The sequence below is a fragment of the Lithobates pipiens genome, unplaced genomic scaffold, assembly GCF_037356315.1.
Source record: "Lithobates pipiens isolate NorthernLeopardFrog02 unplaced genomic scaffold, aLitPip1_a1.2 Scaffold_28, whole genome shotgun sequence".
In the NCBI taxonomy this organism is placed as follows: domain Eukaryota; kingdom Metazoa; phylum Chordata; class Amphibia; order Anura; family Ranidae; genus Lithobates; species Lithobates pipiens.
In genome coordinates this window covers 27555122-27563521 of record NW_027507789.1, presented here as the reverse complement: position 1 = coordinate 27563521, position 8400 = coordinate 27555122, and the positions used below count along the sequence as shown (strand labels likewise).

The following is an 8400-nucleotide window of genomic DNA, read 5'->3' as shown; positions in this document are numbered from 1 at the left end:
AGTCCGTTGAAAGCTTGCATGATGACGTGTACAGCACGTACGACGGGACTAGAAATACGACGTCCAATACACTGCAATGCAACCTTCGGCCGTGTAAATCCTTTCTGAGCATGCGCCATACTTAGTCCGTCCAACTTGCCTACACACGAGCGGACTGTCCGCTGAAACCAAAGTTGGACGGACAATATTACGGAAATTCCGAAAGACTTAGTCCGCCAGACTGTCCGCTGAAAAAGTCCGCTGAAGCCCACACATGAGCGGACTGTCCGCTGAAATGTGTTTCAGCGGACTAAGTTGGACAGACAGTCCGCCCGTGTGTACGCGGCCTAAGAGTCCATGTTATATAAAATTCATATAATTATAAAACTACCGTCCAATGAGACAGGGGACAAATTGGACAGTAAAAACCAGGAGCTCCACATCCAGGGCTGCCATCAGAGAAGGACAGAAACCATGTTCCAAAGTCTGTAGAAAGAAGCAAAGGAAGAGGCACCTCTGGGTGTAGAAGTAGCAAACACTTTAATCATAAAAGCATGTTAATACAGGCAACTCACATTTTAGATGTAGTAAATGAGCGTTGAACACATTAAGAACTGAGCATGGATGTAGTCATTATCAAGTCCGTCAGGCTGAGGCGCTGTAACCACTAGTGGCCAGGAAGCAGTGCAGACGCCCGCCGTGAAGCGCTGCATTGACAATGGCATCTACTTCAAGTTTAGTGATGTCACCCCTGATCTCAGGTCTTTGTTTTTCGGAACTTCACTTCTTTAAAAGGTTTGGCTTTTACCTTTTTTGCTGTGTCTTTCCATGTTGGGATATCCTTCCATTTGACAAAATCTTTTGCGCCATGGTGCTCGCATCTCTGCTTATTGCTGAGACTTTTTAGGAAATCTTATAAACTGAAATACAGTATTTTTCAATTTGTGACACTGTTTTGATGTTGCATTTGAAAAGCAGTGACAAGTAGAGTTGCCACCTCGTCCCTTTAAACCCTTTAAGGTGTTTGGGTTTAAATGACAAGGTGGCAACTCTACTTGTCGCTGCTTATATATATATATATATATATATATATATATATATATATATATATATATAAAAAATTGTGAAGAAAAGGTGAGCAATCTACTACATTCAAGGTCAGATTAAATTAAATGCATTGTAGAATAACTTCAACAAATAATATGCTTATAATACCTTCTTCCTTCAGAATAAATTTAAAATTACTTTTCTTTTGCCTATGTAGGACAAAGTAAATGGGTCACTTAACACCCACCTCTTCCAGCCTATAGTCACCTGTGTAAGCACCAAACCAACTTCCTGGAGCTCACACAGGGAAATCGACTTCTCTCATTGGTGGCTGAATGTATAATAGTTGAATATAGCACATAAAATGTAATATAATCCAAAGAAATGTAGGGGTTACGAAATCTTAATGCATTTCACAGATGTGCTTCTCCAGGAGAGGGGCGTTCTAAAAAAAAGACAAAAAAGAACACAAAAAACAAACTCAATACATAGTAAACACATTATAAAATAAATATAATATGCAAAATTCTAGCATAACATTGCATCCTCTAATTATAGCTAATAATAATATAGCTAATAATAACTTTAAAAGTATATTTATATCTCTATTGTGAATTAGATAAATTTACTAGGAAACGCATAGTTCTTTCTTTCAATCTCTTTAGAAATTGTAATATACTTATTCCCAATAAACCCAGGCTTTATTTTGTGAATGGGCAGGAGGAGAGGGGGTTGGAGATTCAACCATAGCACTGGGGTCTATGAGACCTGCGGCACTTACATCTGAGAGAGCACAGAAGTACAACAGTAGCTGTACTTCCACCCACTTGTAGACAAGAACATTTATGGGTGAAGTGTACTTTAAGGCAGGTAGCTTTTGAGGAAAACGGGAGTCCAAATTATTAAAACCAGTTAGCTTATTGTGTCCAGAGCTGCGGTTTGTATGCTAAAAAAAAAAAAAAAATCCCCCTATATTTGTAGTAGTTAGTATTAGATCCAATTTTACAATAATTACAATTATTTGGATGTTGGTAAGAAAATATTTGCTGGCATCAATGTCCAAAGATGCCCGGAGCCCAGGTTCACACTGAGCTGCGGGAATGAACCGTGCGAGTTCACTCCCGCATGTCAGTCCCAATTTCGGCGGCGATTTCACAGACAACTGTTAATGAAAATCACACCCCGAAATTACAAAAAGTAGTACAGAAACTACTTTTTGAAATTGGTCCGGTGCCGCAAATGTGGGTTTGCCCCGATTAGGATGGTGCCATTTGTGGCAAAATCACATGTCAAATCGCACCAGTGTGAACCAGGGCATATTGTTGTAATGGTGCAAACCTATTGCTTAGTTTGATCTGATTTCTGTTATACCAATGTTGCGGTACTTGTAATATATCTCTTTTTGGCCAGGTAATTCTGAGGTATCCTTTTATTATTCCTTTTCCAGTGACTGAAATTTTTATTCATTTTCATTTTCTAAAATTCCTATTCACCTTCCAGAGCCAGTCTTTGATACCATTTTGGTGTGTGCTGTTCCTTGTGTATTCGATCTACAGGAAATTTGTTCACAGGAAATTGACCACTGAAAGTTTACCCCCTTAATTCCATCTACTGCGGTTTTAAAAACTTCATTTTTTTTGTTTCCTTCCTTCATTTTCAGCTCACTTTCAGCATTTTCCATCTGTTTTAATCTTCTGAATTAGATTCATATTCTTTCATTTCCTAATTAGGTAGGAGAATTTCTTTAAAATTATGGATTTTCTCATCGGGGATCTACATTTCCTCTTTTTCTTTTGTACCAAAAAACATATTCCGTTAGGACCTGGCTGGTTACAAAATTGAAACCAACCCTTCCTTTCATCATCCTTTGGGGTTACCTCCCACTTGAAACTTTTGGAAACCATCCCACTAGAGATGTATTTTTTGCGATGCCCCACCCCCATAGATGCAACTCTGAGGTCTTTAGCTGTAAAAATAAATAAATAAAATCTCTATCATCACCTGCAGAATTAGGAAAGCTGAAATCCCATCCACATTGATATTATGATTACTTCTAATATAAAATATATAGCCTCACACTGGATATGTGGTTGGAAGAGGTAATCCTGCAAATCTTATGCCGCGTACACACGATTGGAATTCCGGTCAGAAAAAGACAGATGAGAGCTTTTCATCTGGAAAATGCGACCGTGTGTATGCTCCATCGGAATTTAGCTGTCTGAATTTCCGCCAGCCAAAAATTGATAGCATGTTCTCAATTTTCCCAACGGAAACCCTTTCTATCAGTAATTCCGATCGTGTGTATGCAATTCTGACACGCCAAAAATCAGGCATGCTCAGATTCAACTACGAGACAGAAGCTATTGGCTACTGGCCATTGAACTTCCTTTTTTTAGTCCTGTCATAGGTGTTGTACGTCACTGCATTCAAAACGATCATAATTTGGTGTGACCGTGTGTAGGCAAGACAGCTTGAGCCGAATTCCGTTGGAATTCCGTCAGAAAAACCATCAGAGCTTTTTCCGATGAGAATTCCGTTCATGTGTACGCGGCATTAGATGGATGTCCCTATGGTAGCACAAAAACTCCAATGGAGATATATCCAAATGTCATTGAAATGAAAAGTGCAAAATGGTGATCTGGACACTTTGTTCTAAATGAGGTCTAAATAAAAATCTTATAGGGGAAATAGGACCTCCTTCCTCCTGCCGTCATCCCACTATTAATGCACCCCAGAATTCTATTCACTTTCCCCACTGGCAAGCCACACTGTTTTCTCATTTTGCAATCTTCTGAAATCAACACTCACAAACCTGTTTCCTCTGTAGTTCTGCCCAAAACTGTATCCCAATACTGTACTCTATCAGAGAATTATCACTGTCTCCACAAAATAATAAAGATTTTCTCAAATCACAGAATGGGACATCTGCTGCAAGCAACGGTGGGAAGAACATGGTCAGAAATATGTAAGTAGACCCTACAAAAAAAGAAAAAAGAAAAGCCTCCATTACAAATCTCACATCTTACAACTGGCCCATCACTATGGCCTTATTGACAATAGGAAAATACAGAATGTAAGTGCTGTAGATACTAACAGAAAGTGTTTATATGTGCAAAAGAACTTCCTGACTTTTTTTGGGCTCTTGGAGCCTTCAAGGAGCCTTAAGCCGCGTACACACGGGCGGACTGTCTGGCCAACTTAGTCCGTCGAAACACATTTCAGCGGACAGTCCGCTCGTGTGTGGGCTTCAGCGGACTTTTTCAGCGTGCAGTCTGGCGGACTAAGTATTTCGGAATTTCCGTAATATTGTCCGTCAGACTTTGGTTTCAGAGGACAATCCGCTCGTGAGTAGGCTAGTTGGACGGACTAAGTATGGCGCATGCTCAGAAAGGATTTACACGGCGGAAGGTTGCATTGCTGTGTATTGGACGTCCTATTTCTAGTCCCGTCGTACGTCTGTACACGTCATCGCGCAAGCTTTCGACGGACTGTTTGTTCATCGTGTGTGGTCAAGTCCGTTCATTCGAAAGTAGGACGGACTGTCCGTCGGATTGTCTGACGGACTAAGTTGGCCATACAGTCCGCCCGTGTGTACGCGGCTTTAACCACTTGCTTACTGGGCACTTAAACCCCCCTCAGTCCCAGACCAATTTTCAGCTTTCAGCGCTGATGCACTTTGAATGACAATTGCGCGGGCATACAACACTGTACCCAAATGAAATTTTTATCATTTTTTTCCCACAAATAGAGCTTTCTTTTGGTGGTATTTAGTTACAGCTCAGAGTTTTATTTTTTGCTAAACAAACAAAAAAAGATGCAAAAAAAAAAAAAATCATGTTTTAATAGTTTGTTATAAAATTTTGCAAACGGGTCATTTTTCTCCTTCATTGAAGTGCGCTGATTAGGCGGCACTGATGGCTGCATTGGTGGGCACTGATGGGCTGCATTGGTGGGCACTGATGGGCTGCATTGGTGGGCACTGATAGGCTGCACTGGTGGGCACTGATAGGCATAGTTAAGGCGGCACTAATAGGCACAGATAAGGCGGCACCGATGGGCACAGATAAGGCGGCACTGATGGGCAAAGATGGGCACAGATAAGATGGCATGGATGGGTGGCACGGATAAGTGGCATGGATGGGTGGCACGGATGGGCACTGATAGGTACCACTGATAGATGGGACTGATGGGCACTGATAGGTGGCACTGATAGGTGGCTCTGATAGGTGGCACTGCTGGGCACTGATGGGCGGCACTGCTGGGCACTGATGGGCGGCACTGGGTCGCAGCACCTTTGAGGCAGATTGTGGGCACTGTGGGTGGCACTGTTGGTGGCACTGCTGGATGGCACTGTGGGTGGCATTGTGGGTGGCACTGTAGGTGGCACTGTGGGCACTATGGGCACTGATGGGGGCACTGATGGGGGCACTGATGGGGGGCACTTACTTTTATTCAGGATGGCACGGCGGTGGGCAGGTGGGCACTGGCAGGGGGCAGGTGGTCAGCTGTATTGCTGGCCGTGATCGGGACTGATGTCCCGATCACGGCCGCCGGTGATCGGCTTTTTTTTTCTCTCCTCGCGCTGTCAGCGCGAGGAGGAATAATAGCCGATTACCGGCTCCATTCTATCACATGATCAGCTGTCATTGGCTGACAGCTGATCACGTGATAAGGGGTCGGGATCGACCCCTTGCACGGATTGGTGATCAGGCGAGTCTCACGGACTCGCCGATCACAGAGCGCGCCGCGCGCGCCCCTCAGGGGGCGCGCAGGCCGCTCGTATCCGGGACGACGTCAATAGACGTCGTCCCGGAAATGTGGGTCCGCGCTGTTGCCGTCATTTGGCAATAGCGCGGATCCCAAGTGGTTAAAGTGGAAGTAAACCCATCGATTTAAACAGTTAAAAAAAAAAGGCATGTCGGGAATGCTAACTGCACATTGGCTGTGCTCTCAGCCAAACTATCAAACCATCCAATGGCTGGTGTCATAACGAATCACATGTGCAGCACCATAGCAGTTGAAGATTAAACAGAGGCAAAGATGGCAGCTTCCTTGGCTGAAAAGGATAGGGGAGTTTACTTCCACTTTAAGGATGGCGATGCCTGCATTCTGCTCCTGTGTCAGTTTGGGCATTATTGTTGTCAACAGATCTACATGAAAGACTTTTGGTCCAAAATATTTCATTGTTTTAACTTTGTCTCGGCAAACTGTACTTTAATGAGAATACTGATAGAAGTGCTAGTTGATACTTCTATTCATATACATGAGGAATATGGATTGTGCAATTTATAGCTTGAGGTCTCCTATTTGATGGATCAGGTGAACTGTCTGTATTTTTTTTTGAAGTCTGGCCTTTAGGACGGTATAAATCTAAACATCGGTTTTATCCCTTCTCTTTTAGTCCAGAGTCAACAAAATTCTAACAGTAAAAACTCTACCAATAAACTTTGTGATCAGAAGTCAATGTGGTCAGGGTTCAGCTCACCTGGCTTTGAAAGGGCAGGAAAAACCTTTTGTGATCAAACTTCTCGTTGTGACTGTTAGGTCAGCAGGGCAGATAGCTTCCTCCAGTACTGACGCAGTCCTGTTTCCTGCAGGGCTAGTAGCACTTTGGCTTTTTACATTATAATCATGTTGAACCTAACATCACTTTATTACATACTGGTGACGTGCAATGTCACATTATTGTGTAAATACAAGAGATCATCCTCCAGATTTTTTCCTTTTATGTTTTTTAAAGATCATAAGTACATACACTGCATGTTCATAACAGCAAAAGGACAACTATATGCAAAAAAAAATCAACATATGGCATTACAAGCGCTGGACAAAAATCTCTTAAAACTCCTCTATATTACAATTCCATAAAGCGGTAGTAAAATGCAAAATAGAAAACAAAAAAAATCTTCTCCCTGCAAGTTAAGAGCATTATGTGTAGATAAAACAACAGCAGTCTCCTGCTCTCAAGGGTGATGTAATGGTGGTGGATGTAATACAGGATTTTGATAGTTCCAAATGGAGACACTGCCTTGCTCTCCAAGGGTCAGGGAGAAACCCAATGGAAACACTGTAAGAAAAAGGAGAGAGGGCGCACCAGCCTTGTGTATTACCCAAGCGGTGTTTATTGATAGTGATGGCCGAACGGTTCGCCCGGCGGTCGTTTCGCGGCGAATTTCCGACATTCGCGGTCCGCACGTTCGAACGCCTTTTTCCGTCGTTCGCCGCGGCGGACTTACGTGTTTAATGTATACAAGAACTTTAACCTTTGGTGACACGTTTATCATGTGATACAGGACAGCCAATTGAGACATGACAGCACATGGACACTTGTACATTCCCCCTAACCTATAAATACACCCGATCCGGTGGCCATTTTACATTCTTTCTTCTGTTAAGATAGGGACAGGTTCCTGTGTGGAGTAGGGAGAGATAAACCACTAGCTATTTGGTACACAAAAGTTCTTTTCAGGACTGGTATAGGTGTTAGGTGTTGATAGGTTTGCTGTGCTGCTGATTCTTGCAGCAGCCTGAGTGTCTTTTGTTAGTTTAGAGAAAGGGAAAGGACGGTGTATGCTACAGGGACAGCCAGATTAGTCTTTCATCATCATCATCATCATCATCATCATTAGCTGTTACTATCAAGGTCCACAAAAGAGCTGTTCCAGTAACCACTAATCGTTCTCTTTTTTTGCCAATTTGTATAGGGACAGGAAGGAAGCAGTGTTGTCAGGCAGTGAGGGTAATTTTAAAGACTTGCTGTTATTATTAGTTCCACAAAGGTTCTTTTCAGGACTGGTATCAGTGGTACAGTAATAGGCTTGTACATGTATAATATTCTTTCTTCCAAATATAGAAAGGATATTATACTTGACTGCTGCCCTTCTGCTGCAGTCTGCTAAACATTCACAACTCACTTGTTCCACAAAAGTTCTTATAAGGACTGGTAACTTGGTATAGGGTGCTACGGTACATAGGCTTGAGTGCGGTACAGTCTGCTGTTCTGTAAGGACCGCTATCGGTCCACAATAGATAGGGTTGACGTGCACCACTGCTGACCGCTGCCCTATACTGCAGCAGTCCTTCAGCGGTATAGGGACTGACGTACAGTCTGCTAATCACTAACACACAACCTGCTTGTTCCACAAAAGTTCTTATAAGGACTGGTAACTTGGTATAGGGTGCTACGGTACATAGGCTTGAGTGCGGTACAGTCTGCTGTTCTGTAAGGACCGCTATCGGTCCACAATAGATAGGGTTGACGTGCACCACTGCTGACCGCTGCCCTATACTGCAGCAGTCCTTCAGCGGTATAGGGACTGACGTACAGTCTGCTAAAAACTAATACACAACCTGCTTGGTCCACAAAAGTTCTTA

The 8400-nt window shown here is 42.9% G+C and overlaps 1 long non-coding RNA gene across 1 annotated transcript; it reads right to left on the bottom strand.

Moving 5' to 3' along the window:
- Positions 1-1119: 1119 nt before the first annotated feature.
- Positions 1120-6722, bottom strand: LOC143934838 (uncharacterized). The gene is made up of 3 exons (XR_013263382.1): positions 6512-6722; positions 3839-4002; positions 1120-1471 (listed from the first exon to the last, which is right to left on the bottom strand). It is a non-coding gene; the product is annotated as an uncharacterized LOC143934838 (long non-coding RNA).
- Between the last annotated feature and the right edge of the window lie 1678 nt (positions 6723-8400).